Source organism: Nomascus leucogenys, chromosome 8, assembly GCF_006542625.1.
Source record: "Nomascus leucogenys isolate Asia chromosome 8, Asia_NLE_v1, whole genome shotgun sequence".
Lineage (NCBI taxonomy): Eukaryota > Metazoa > Chordata > Mammalia > Primates > Hylobatidae > Nomascus > Nomascus leucogenys.
In genome coordinates, this window is record NC_044388.1 from 56,311,288 (window position 1) to 56,323,372 (window position 12,085).

Here is a 12,085-nt window from a genome sequence, read left to right on the forward strand (position 1 = left end):
ATCACTTCCCCCCCGGTCCCCTAGATGGCTGGCCCAAAGGAGGCAGTATCCACACAATTCATGATTATATTTTTATGGCTCTGTGAACTAAAATCCCCTCATAACAAATAAGTCAATCTTCTCTCTTTCTGATCTTGAACTTCCTTTGGGTTATCCATGTGAACTTAGCAAACCACCCAGTGCAAGAAACGGCACTATTGAGTTCAGATGGCGAATCACAGCCTTGCTTAGACCAAGAGACTAAGAACGCTACAAGCAAAGGGTGTGGTCCTTACCCACGCCTAAGCAATCTAGCTAAGCTTTGCCTTAACTTGCTAGAAACATGCTGAAAATAGGTTGTATGATCAGGCTTTGATCGAGGTAAGACTCACACTCTGATGAGGTCCCTCTCCTCAGGAGGTTTAAGTCACCAACATTTGAAAACAAACCTATCCACATATTATGAAAAAAGGGTGCTGTAAAATCTGAAGTGAAGAACATTCTGCCTTTCAGTAGATGACCTAATTAATACAATACCATGATAGATGCCTGATAAATACTTCTGGAGATGACGCTGATTATTTTATAGTGCTGTCCAAAAGTGAGTAGGTGTTAGGTCAGGGGAAAAAATATACAGCTGTCCCTTGGTATCAGTGGGAGATTGGTTCCAGGACCTCCAGCGGATACCAAAATCTGTGGATGTTCAAATCTCTTAGAGAAAATGGCACCGTATTTGCATAAAATCTACGCACATCCTCCTGATATCCATTAAAAATCTCTAGATTACTTCTAATACTTAATACAATCTAAATGCTACGCAAATAGTTGTTATGCTGCATTGATTCTTATATGTGTTATTATTTGTTGTTGTATTGTTATTTTTAATTGTTTTTTTCTGAAATTTTTTTTTTCTCCAGACAGAGTCTTGCTCTGTCGCCCAGGCTGGAATGCAATGGTGGGATCTCAGCTCACTGCAACCTCCACCTCCCAGGTTCAAGAGATTCTCCTGCCTCAGCCTCCCAAGTAGCTGGGATTACAGGCACCCATCACCATGCCAGGCTAATTTTTGTATTTTTAGTAGAGACAAGGTTTCACCATGTAGGCCAGGTTGGTCTTGAACTCCTGACCTTGTGATTCGCCTGCCTCAGCCTCCCAAAGTGCTGGGATTACAGGCATGAGCCACTGCGCCTGGCCTTCTCTGAATATTTTTGATCCACAGTTGGTTGAATCTGCAGATGGGAAGCCTAAGGGTAGGGAGGGCCGACAGTACTGTATTTATACATGGTGTAATTAAGTTACTTAGTACTGACATGGGAGCTTTCATGCTGAATTGTAAGTCATTATGTAAATATTAACTATGTATCAAAATTCTTATAACAAAGCAGGCTATGGCATTTGCTTTGAGTCACTGTTGAAGAACAAGCTCTGTGACTTTGGAAAATGATGAAACAGAACTCATTTTCCTTACTCGCCGCTGTCCTTGAGTTAATAATGGTTAATAACACTGACATTGCCATTCAGGACTCACATTGTACTTTAGCGGTTAAGTGATTTATAGTACAATACTGAGCTTGTAATGAAAACAATCATTATTTTAGTTATTATAAAAAATGTCTATGAGACCATGAAAGGCATTTTTGTCACAGGTTTACAACAGAATCTTTCAAAGGTGATGGCTACCTATGCATCTAATGACTTGGGCTAAAGAAGCCTGCAAAGCAGTGTAGCCCATCTCTACATCTAAATGGTGCAGGGCAGGTGAGCCCCAAAGTGGGACTTAGCCCACGAGGGTTCTTGGCTTTGCCCAGGAAAGAATTCAAGGGCATGCTGGAGGTAGACAAACACAGCGTAACTGAAGCAGCAGTGTTATACCTCCACAACTGCTCCTGCAGGTCCGCGCAGCCCCATAAGCAGAGAGGAGCAGCTCAGGGCAGCTTTGCAGTCATATTTATACCCACTTTTAATTACATGCAGATTAAGGGATGGTTTATGCAGAAATTTCTAGGAAAGGGGTAGTAACTTTTGGGTCATCAGATCATTGCCATGGAAAGGAGCAGTTGACATGGGTGATGTTGACATGGCAATGGTAAACTGGGATGTTGACATGGCAATGGTAAACTGACATGGCACACTGGTGGGCATGCCTTATGGAAAGCTGCTTCCACCCTGGTCCTGTTTTAGCTAGTCCTTAATTTGGTCCAGTGTCTGAGCCCCGTCTCCAGAGTTGAGTCCCACCTCCTACCTCATAAAGGCAAGGTTAGTGAGTGGAACAGTTAACACCAGTTTCAGAGGCTCTTTAGGCAGCTCAAAACAAGCAGGTCCAGTCCTAGGCTATTCTCAGTTGCCTCTCTAGGTTATCAACCCCATCCTTGGAGAGTCAAGGATGTGTCAAACATCGAGAGAATGATTTATGTGACAATCAAACCCTCACCCTGTCAGATAATCATGCATTTTTTTTTTTCCCAAGAGCAATGGAAAGTGAGCAAACTCTTCAAGATGAGTTGATTGCATTAGTTTTTTTAAAAAGTTAAGTACTCTTAAGATGACGGCAAGAAGTGGCGGGGGGGTGGGGGAAGTTAAGTACTCTTTACGTGACCCAGGAGTAAATGAGATCCTTTTGGCAAACCTCAGAATGTTGGATGGTGTTGACAGCATGGACTGGGCAACCAGGAAACCATGTGCTAATTGGCTGCTTCATCCCTTTTTCCTTTTCTGCGCCTGCCAGGTGAGGCCCTGAGTTCGGAGCATGTCTGGCTCTCCGCGGCATCCTGCCTGTTATCTCTGTCTGGCAAACAACCACTCCGTGCTCCCAGAACTTCAGAGCCTTCCAGGGCACTGATGATAAGTTATTCTCAGCCCGCTGTGCCAAAGGCTTTTTTGGCCGAGGGACTGAGGAAGACCATTGTTGTCGCTGGCTGTTATCTCTCGAGCCGACTCCACTTGGCAGAGGCACAAGTCCATCTCTCTGAAGTGGAACAAGGCGCTGGGCTCTAGATGAGTCAACACGTTAATAAACAAGAGGCATGGAGGAAATAGCAGCCAGTCTTGAAAACAAAAAAAAGAAACATTTTGAAGTGTACTGGATGCCGAGATGTTTGTCCTCCATAGTGCAATCCTGCTTTATCTCACTCCACAGCCTTCCTATCAAAGAAATGGGGAAGTTAATAGTTTATCAAATGTGAATCGGCTGTAGTGTTTATGCATAACTTACATAGCATGGAAAGTATTTTTTGGTGCTGGGGGTACTGTTTTCTTTCATTGCAAATTTATATCTTTGTCATTCATCTCCCTTTTTGTCAGACTACATATTTGAGGAAGTCTTCTGTCTACCAAGACGTTTATTGTCTCCTGAACTTATCCCCATGCCATCAGGGAAACCATCCCGACTGTGGCTCGGCAGTTCCCGGAGTGAGATAAAAAACAGCAAGCTCTCCCCTAATGTAGACAGAGAAGCAGGATGGAAACCCTGCTCTGGGGAAGGTCCCGTCTCCGAAGCAGAAGACCAGGGCAGAGGGAGAGCATGCTGTACCACACATATGTTCCCGGCAAGCACAGCGTGGTGCTGTCAAGTAAACACTGGCCACAGCAACCAAGCAGCAGCAAAGCCCTGCCTCTCAGCACCTGGATGGGTCACTGTGATGGCTCACACCAGGTGCACCAACACCACACTCTGGTGATTTAGCAGGAACCCACAGATTCCACATGAGACGGGAGCTCAACTGTTGAAAACACAGTGTATCGCCATTAGGATTCTTGGGGAAATGCAGGTGGAGGAAGCCAACTCTAGTCCTAGGGCAACCTTTGCTTCCAGAGATCCCGAATGCACAAGAGTGTTCCCTAAGCTTGCTCTGGATTGGGAACACAAGGGAGACAGGACTTCCTAGGGTGACTCAGAGACACCTCGTAATAATCCTGTGTTGACAGTTGTAAGAAGGTGACCGTACCTCTGTTTCCTCCAGAAAATCCTGGTTTTGTCCTTCTGTATGTATTAGTGACACCCACTTCCATGCTCAAAAGGTGTCTTCACGTGGATGACAAATGCTCCTCTTGTCAGTCCACTCCCTCATGGAACTAAAGATCGGCTTCACTGATGCCACAGCTGCACTATTAGGGCCACTTACCACCTGCACTTTATTTCAGCAAATGCCTGTTAAGCACCTGTGGGGCATCCCCTTTGCCTCCCACTGTGCTTGGCAAAGAGGACAACATGAATAGATGGTCCTCACCACAAGCCTTAGTCTAGTCAGAGAGACAGACACCTCAATAGATGACTACACAGCCCTGTGTTAAATGTGACAGCAGAGGCACACACAAAACAGGACTGCAGGGTCTCCTCTCAACGTCAGTTTACCATCCACTCACTTGGAGAGTTATCTAGGGGATGTCCCAGCTTGCAAGTGGGGATGGCAGTGCTGGCCTCAGCAGTGTGAGCAGACAGAAACTCAGAAAGCCATGGAGTAGGCGTGTTTCTTGCTGTGCTTTGGGAAGCCTCATCAGCATCTGGAGAGCAGAGTGTAAACGGGGACACAGAGGTGCTCACTTTTTCCCCTAAAGATATGCACAGTTTTGTAATTTAAATATTTACTTCTGTTAGTGCTTAGCTACTACAGAACACAAAATAAATCCACTCTAAAGAAGCTAAGATCCAGGTGTCTTAGTCAATTTAAGCTGCTATGACAGGATACTATGACTTGGGTGGCTTATAGAAAACAGAAATTTATTGCTCACAGTTCTGGAGGCTGTGAAGTCCGAGATCAAGGCCCTGGCAGATTTGGTGTCTGGTGAGGGCTGCTTTCTGGTTTACAGATGGCACCTTCTCACTGTGTCCTCATGTGGTGGAAGGGGGAAGGCAGCTGTCTTTTATAAGGGCATTAATCCCATTCACAAGGTCTCTATCCTTGTAATCTAGTCATCTCCCAAAGGCCCTACCCCCTCATACTGTCACCTTGGGGCTTAGGACTTTTCTTTTCTTTTTTTTCTTTTTTTGAGATGGAGTCTCATTCTGTTGGCGAGGCTGCAGTGCAGTGGCACGAACTCAGCTCACTGCAACCTCTGCCTCCTGTGTTTAAGCGATTCTCCTGCCTCAGCCTCCCAAGTAGCTAGGTCTACAGCCATGCACCACCCCATGCCTGGCTAATTTTTATATTTTCAGTAGAGACAGGGTTTCACCATATTGGGCAGGCTAGTCTCGAACTCCTGACCTCAGGTGATCCACCATCTTGGCCTCCCAAAGTGCTGGGATTACAGGCGTGAGCCACCTCTCCTGGCGAGGGGCTTAGGATTTCAACATGTGAATGCAACATGTGACCAAGAGACTAATGACAAAACTGCTACAATCAAAGCATGCAGTCCTTACCCAAGCCTAAAGAATCTAGCTAAACCTCACCTTAGCCAGCCAAAAACTTGCTGAAAATATGTGTATGACAGCCAGTGAACATGACTTTGATCGAGGTAAGACTCACACTCTGATGAGGTCCCTCTCTTCAGGGGATTTAAATTACCAACATGTCAAAACAAACCTATCCACATATTACAGAAAAAGGGATGCAAATATTCAGACCATAGCACTAGGCATGGAGTTTAGGATTAAAAAGGAAAACTTCTGCTGATTCTATTTTTACCCATGCCCACTGGAGGCAGACCCTCCTCTCAGCAGTCTTTAGCACTGATGCAAAATTTGTAAAGTATTGAGTTTTCTCATTATCTTTTGAGTGGCTGAGTGGATATGCCTGCATTTTTAAACTTTGTTCATTTCATGCACTTTCTACGTAGAGCATCTGATATGGTTTGGCTCCATGTCCCCACTCAAATCTCATGTTGAAATGTAATCCCCAATGCTGGAGGTAGGGCCTGGCGGGAGGTGATTGGATCATGGGGGTGGTTTCTCATGGTTTAACACCACAGGGCCCTTAGTGCTTTTGTCACAATAGTGAGTGCTCATGAGATCTGGTTGTTTAAAAGTGTGTGGCACCTCCCCCTTCTCTCTCTTGCTCCTGCTCTGGCCATGTAAGACATGCCTGCTCCCGCTTCGCCTTCCGCTATAATTGTAAGTTTCCTGAGGCTTCCCCAGAAGCTGAGTGGATGCTAGCATCATGCTCTGTGGAACTGTGGGCCAATTAAGCCTCCTTTCTTTATCAATTACCCAGTCTCAGGTATTTCTTTATAGCAATGAGAGAACAGACTAATACAACATCCCCCTCCCTCTTTTTCACTTGTTGAAAGGTGCCAATCCAAAGAACAAACAGAGAGGGAGACTCTCTAAAAGACAATTATGTTTATCTGGGAATAGGGCGTTGTAATGGGAATATGCACGCCATAGTCAAGTATGTGTGAATTCAGGGAGATTAATTTAAAAGGCTGTCAAAGGAAAATGAGGATTACATAATTGTTTTGAGATAATTATCCATGGCTACAAGCATCAATAGCAAGGATAGTGCCAGTCTGAGGCTAGCAGGCAGTTGCTAGGCAGACGTCTTCACAGAAGTGTTTTTGTGTGTGTTAGCATTGCAAGGGCCTTTATACAAAGTTGTGGTTTTTGCAAAGTCTTTTGTGGTAGTTCTTGTTATCAGGCGTTCATGCATGAGTGCCCTGCATTCATGGCCTTCCTCAGCTCTATTTGTCAGGGCTTTTAACACAAATGACTCCATTTTGATTCTGACAACTTTCACAATGGAAAATCATGAGACCAATTCACAGGTCGACTCCTTAAAAAAAAAACAATCCCTGATCCTACGAGGCAGGACTGGTCCTAATCTTATTCTGTATATTAATCCTTGATAGTACTCGTAATATGTTAGTGAATTGTCTATAAGTCATTGTCCACAGTTAGACTCTGAATTCTTGGAAGTCAAGCACTGTCTCTGATTCATTTTTCTAATTCTAGCATTTAGCATAGAGTTCAGTAAATATTAAACACTAGCTTGGATAAACATAATCATAGCTTTAAAAAGTGCACAGCTCAATGAATTATCCAGAGAGAATACACCTGTGTAACTATCACTCAGGTCAAGAGTTAGAAAATTAGCAGCACCCCAGAAGTGCCACCTTGACCCACCTTCCAATCCCTGTATGCTTCCATCTCTTAAAGGTAGCTGCTATTTTGTCTTCTACCACTACCAGGTATTAGTTTTACTGTTTTAAACATTATATAAATGAAACCATATAGTATATTTAATTTTACATTCAACTTCTTTCACTCAATATTATGTTATATATTATCTATCTATCTATCTATCTATCTATTATTGTAGGGAGCTGAGTTAGTTCATTCTGGGAGGCTATATAGTATTCCATTGGATGAATACACCACAATTTATCTACTGGACTCCTGTTGGATATTTATTTCCAATTTGAGGCTTTTACATATTATGCTCTTATAAAGTCTTATATGTGTTTTATAATATACATGGACACAATTTCTGTTAGAAATGAATTTTCCAGGTCTTTGGGCACAGCTCTGTTCAGCTTTAGTAGATAATGCAAAACATTTTTTTCAAAATGTTGTGCCAGTTTATACTCCCAACTGTACTATGTATGTTTCCATTGCTGTGGATTTTGACCAACACTTGATATCATCAGTCTTTTAAATTATAGACACTTTGGCATGTGTGGTGTGTGCATGTCTGTGTAATAGTATTACATTGTGGTTTTAATCTGTTTTCCCCATGATTAGTGAGCTTGAGCACTTTTTAACATTTTTATTGGCCATTTGGATACTCTCTTTTATGAGTTTCCTGTTCAAATCTGTGTTGCTCATAATTTCTACCAGGCTTTCTGGCTTTTTATTTCATTTTCAAATGGTAATCCAATCTTGGATTCATAAGACAATCCAAACTTATTTGTGATGTATTGTTCTTTTCTTGATGCATTACTACATTGTTTTTTAATATTTTGTTCAGTTTTTGCATCTATGTTCATAATGACATTGTCTATAATTTTTCTTTCTAGTAATACAATTGTCATAATCTGATGCTAATTTATTCTGGTCCCATAATAATACAACCCCAAATTGGGATGTATTTTTTCTTTTAATCTCTGGAATGATTTGTGTAAGATTACTATGGTAGGCAGTCTCTAAGATCATATCCCAAAGACTCTATTATCCTGGTATTCATGCCCTTGTATAATAACCCCCCTTTAGTGTGGGCCAGATTTAGTGACTCATTTCTAAGAATATAATCTATCAGGAATGATGGAATGTCACCTTCAAGATTAGGGTACAAAAAGACTGTAGCTTCAGTCTTCAGTGCTCACCATCACTTACTCAGTCTGAGGAAGCCATCTGTCATGTTGTGAACAGCCTTACAGAGAGACCCACATGGTAAGAAACTGAGTAAGGTCTCTGGCCAACAGCAAAGGAAGAAGTAATGCCTTCAGTCAACAGCCTGTGAAAAACTGAAGCCTGTCAACAACCACATGAGTGAGCTTGGAAGTGCACACCTTACCAATCAAACTTTCAGATAAGACTGCAGCCCCAGCCAAGAGCTTCCCTGTGGAAAAACCTTGGACCAGAGGCATCTGGGTAGGCCACACCTGGATTCCTGACCCATAGAAACTGTGAGATAATAAATGTTGTTTAAAGTTACTAAGTTTTGGGATACTGTGTTTTGCAGCAATAATCAGTACAATTACCATTATTTTTCTTTTAAATGTTTGAAAGAATTCGCTGGTAAAATCATTTAATCTTAGAGTCTTCTTTATGGACAGACCTTTAAGTACATATTCAATTTAATAATTATAGTACTATTTAGATTTTCCATTTCTTTCACTTAGTTTTGTTAAGTTTTATTTTTCTAGGAATTTGTCCATTTCTCTGGATTTTCACATTTACCGGCATAGAGTTGTGTCTAAAATCTCACTATCTTTATGATAATAAGATTCTCATTGTAAGATCTGTAGGATCTGAAGTATGTTCCCTTCCACATTCTTGATACTGGTTATTTATGCCATCACTTTTTCCTGCACCAGTCTTACCAGGAGCTTGTCAATGTTACTAGTCTTTTCACAGAAACAACTTTTGGCTTTGCAAGTCCTCTCTATTTTTATTAATTTCTTTAATCTATTTATCCTTTTCTCCTACTTTCTTTAGGTTTACTTTGCTGTTTTTCCCTAAAGCATTTTCTTTCCAGATTTATTTTTTGTAAATTTAAATTTTAAACTTATTTTTGTAATTTTTTGTAAATTTAAATGTACAGTTAAAACATTTTTAAAGTTTATTTAAAATCACACATTTTCCTTGAAGCACGGCTTTAGTTGCATCCCCAAAGTTTCAATGTCATACTGTAATCCTTTTTCAGTTTGCAATATCTTCTATAGAACCTTCACTGTGATTTCTCCTTGGCCCAGGACTTATGTAGAGGTATATTTGAGTTATTTCTAGTAATACTTTAGTTATTGATTTCTAGCTTAATTCTACTGTCATACTATCAGAACATACTCTGTATAATCTTAACATTTTGAAATTAGTTGAGTCTTGTTTTATGGCCCAGCATGGGATCATGTTTTATACATATTACTGTGTACTTAAAAATTATTTGCATTATGAACATTATGTAATAGTAAGTACACTGTTCTGTGTATGCCAATTTGAATTAAGCTTGTTAATTGTCTTGTTCAAAGCTTCTATATTTAAAGTGCTTTTTCTATCAATTAGTGAGGAAGCTATGTTATTTGCTGAAAATTTAGAATTCTTATACCTTATTGTTGAAGCAAATACTTAATTATTATGAAGTATCTCTCTTTATGTCTAGGAATACCTGTTACCACAGTGAACTTTCTCTGATATTAATCTTTGTGGTGTGATATTAAGTTACATCAGTTTTATTTTCATTAGTGTTTGTACACTATATCTTTTCCATTCATTTACTTTCCATCTTTCTGTGTTCTCAAAATTTAAATGTGTCTCTTCTAAAGCATAAAATTGTTTTAAAAATAAATCCAGGCTGGGCACGGTGGCTCATGCCTGTAATCCCAGAACTTTGGGAGGCCAAGGCAGACAGATCACCTGAGGTTGGGAGTTCGAGACCAGCCTGACCAACATGGAGAAACCCCATCTCTACTAAAAATACAAAATTAGCTGGGCGTGGTGGCGCATGCCTGTAATCCCAGCTACTTGGGAGGCTGAGGCAGGAGAATCGCTTGAACCCAGAGGGCGGAGGTTGTGGTGAGCAGACATCGTGCCATTGTACTCTAGCCTGGACAACAAGTGCAAAACTCCGTCTCAAAAAAAAAAAATTAAAATAAATAAATAAATCCAGCTATTAATATTTTAATAAAAGCATTTAGTTGCTATGTAGTTAACGTATGTCTTGATATATTGGGGTTTACATCCTCCTAGGCTTCATGCTTCTCTTTCCTGTTCTAGTTCCTTCTCCTGTACCTCCTCCCCCCTTCCATTTTGCTTTCTTTTGAATTAACTTGGTATTTAAAAATAATTTTCTCCCACTAATTTGGCATTTTACAATCTTTCATTACTTTTTAGTTACAGAAATTACACCATGCAGGCCAGTCACGGTGGCTCATGCCTGTAATCCCAGCACTTTGGGAGGCCAAGGTGGGTGGATCACTTGAGTCCAAGAGTTTGAGACCAGCCTGGCCAACATGGTGAAACCCATCTCTACCAAAAACACAAAAATTAGCCAGGCATGGCGGTGGGCACCTGTAATCCCAGCTACTTGGAAGGCTGAGGCAGGAGAATCTCTTGAATCTGGGAGGCAGAGGTTGCAGTGATCCAAGATCCGACCACTGCACTCCAGCCTGGGCAACAGAGCAAGACTCCTACTCAAAAAAAAAAATTTTTTTTAATTTTAAAAAACAAAGCTAACATCATTAATACTTTTACTTCAAAATGCAAAGGACTTTATAATACTTTAATTTTGTTTAGATGCCTCATTTTTGTTGAGACTTTAAACAATTATGTTTTTAAACTCCAAAGCATAGCATTAATATCATTTTTTGAAGAACAACATTCATTTGGATTTACTCATTTATTTACCCCATTTCTCTTGCTCTCCATTTCATCCCCCATCTCTAAAAAATTAGAGTCATTTTTCTCTTGCCTGAGAATGTTCTTTGGTGTTCCCTTTATTACAGGGATGCTTCTGGTAAATTCTCTCAGTTGTTGTTTACCTGAAAATGTCTTTGTTTCCTTGTCAATCTTGATAGTTCTTTTTGCTAGGGATAGAATTCCAAAATTCAAAGACTTTATTCTTCTGTCTTCTATTATTTCTGTAAAGAAGTTAGCTGTCAGTATTATGATTCATTCTTTGAGGATAATCTCTCCTCACCTATCACCTCACTTTGTTTGCTTTAAATTTTCTCTTTGCCTTTCAGCAGAATTTTACTATCATTTTTGTTTTTATTTATCTTACTTGAGGATTACAATGATTCTTAAAACTACGACTTTAAGTCATTCATCAATTTTGAAAAATTCTCAGCCATTATCCCTTGAAATGTTGCTTCTGTCTCATTTTCTCTCTCCTTTCCTTCCAGGACTAAATGTTACATTCTTGCACTGTATTCCTTAGCTTTTCTTTTTTAGGTATTTTCTGTCTTTTCTTCCTGTCTTTTTTTTTTTTGAGATGGAGCCTTGCTCTGTCGCCTAGGCTGAAGTGCCATGGAGCAATCTTGGCTCACTGCAACCTCTGCCTCCCAGGTTCTAGCGATTTTCCTGCCTCAGCCTCCGGAGTAGCTGAGATTACAGGTGCCTGCCACCACGCCTGGCTAATTTTTGTATTTTCAGTAGAGACAGGGTTTCACCATGTTGGCTAGGCTGGTCTCAAATTCCAGCCTTCAGTGATCCACCCACCTCAGCCTCCCAAAGTGCTGGGATTACAGGCATGAGTCACCACTCCCAGCCTCTTTTATGTATTTTCTAAACTTTTATTTTTCTATGCTTCATTCTAGATATTTTCTTCAGATTTTCCTACTCTACTCCTTCTCTCTTTAGCTGTCTCTAATCTGCCATAAATCTTATCCATTGAGTTTTTCTTTTGTTATCATAATTTTTAGTTGTAGTTTAGTTTTATAGCATTTCTAGTTTTCTGCTTAAGTTGCCAATCTTGTCTTTTATTTCTTTAAATATATTAATCAGTGTTACTTTAAAATC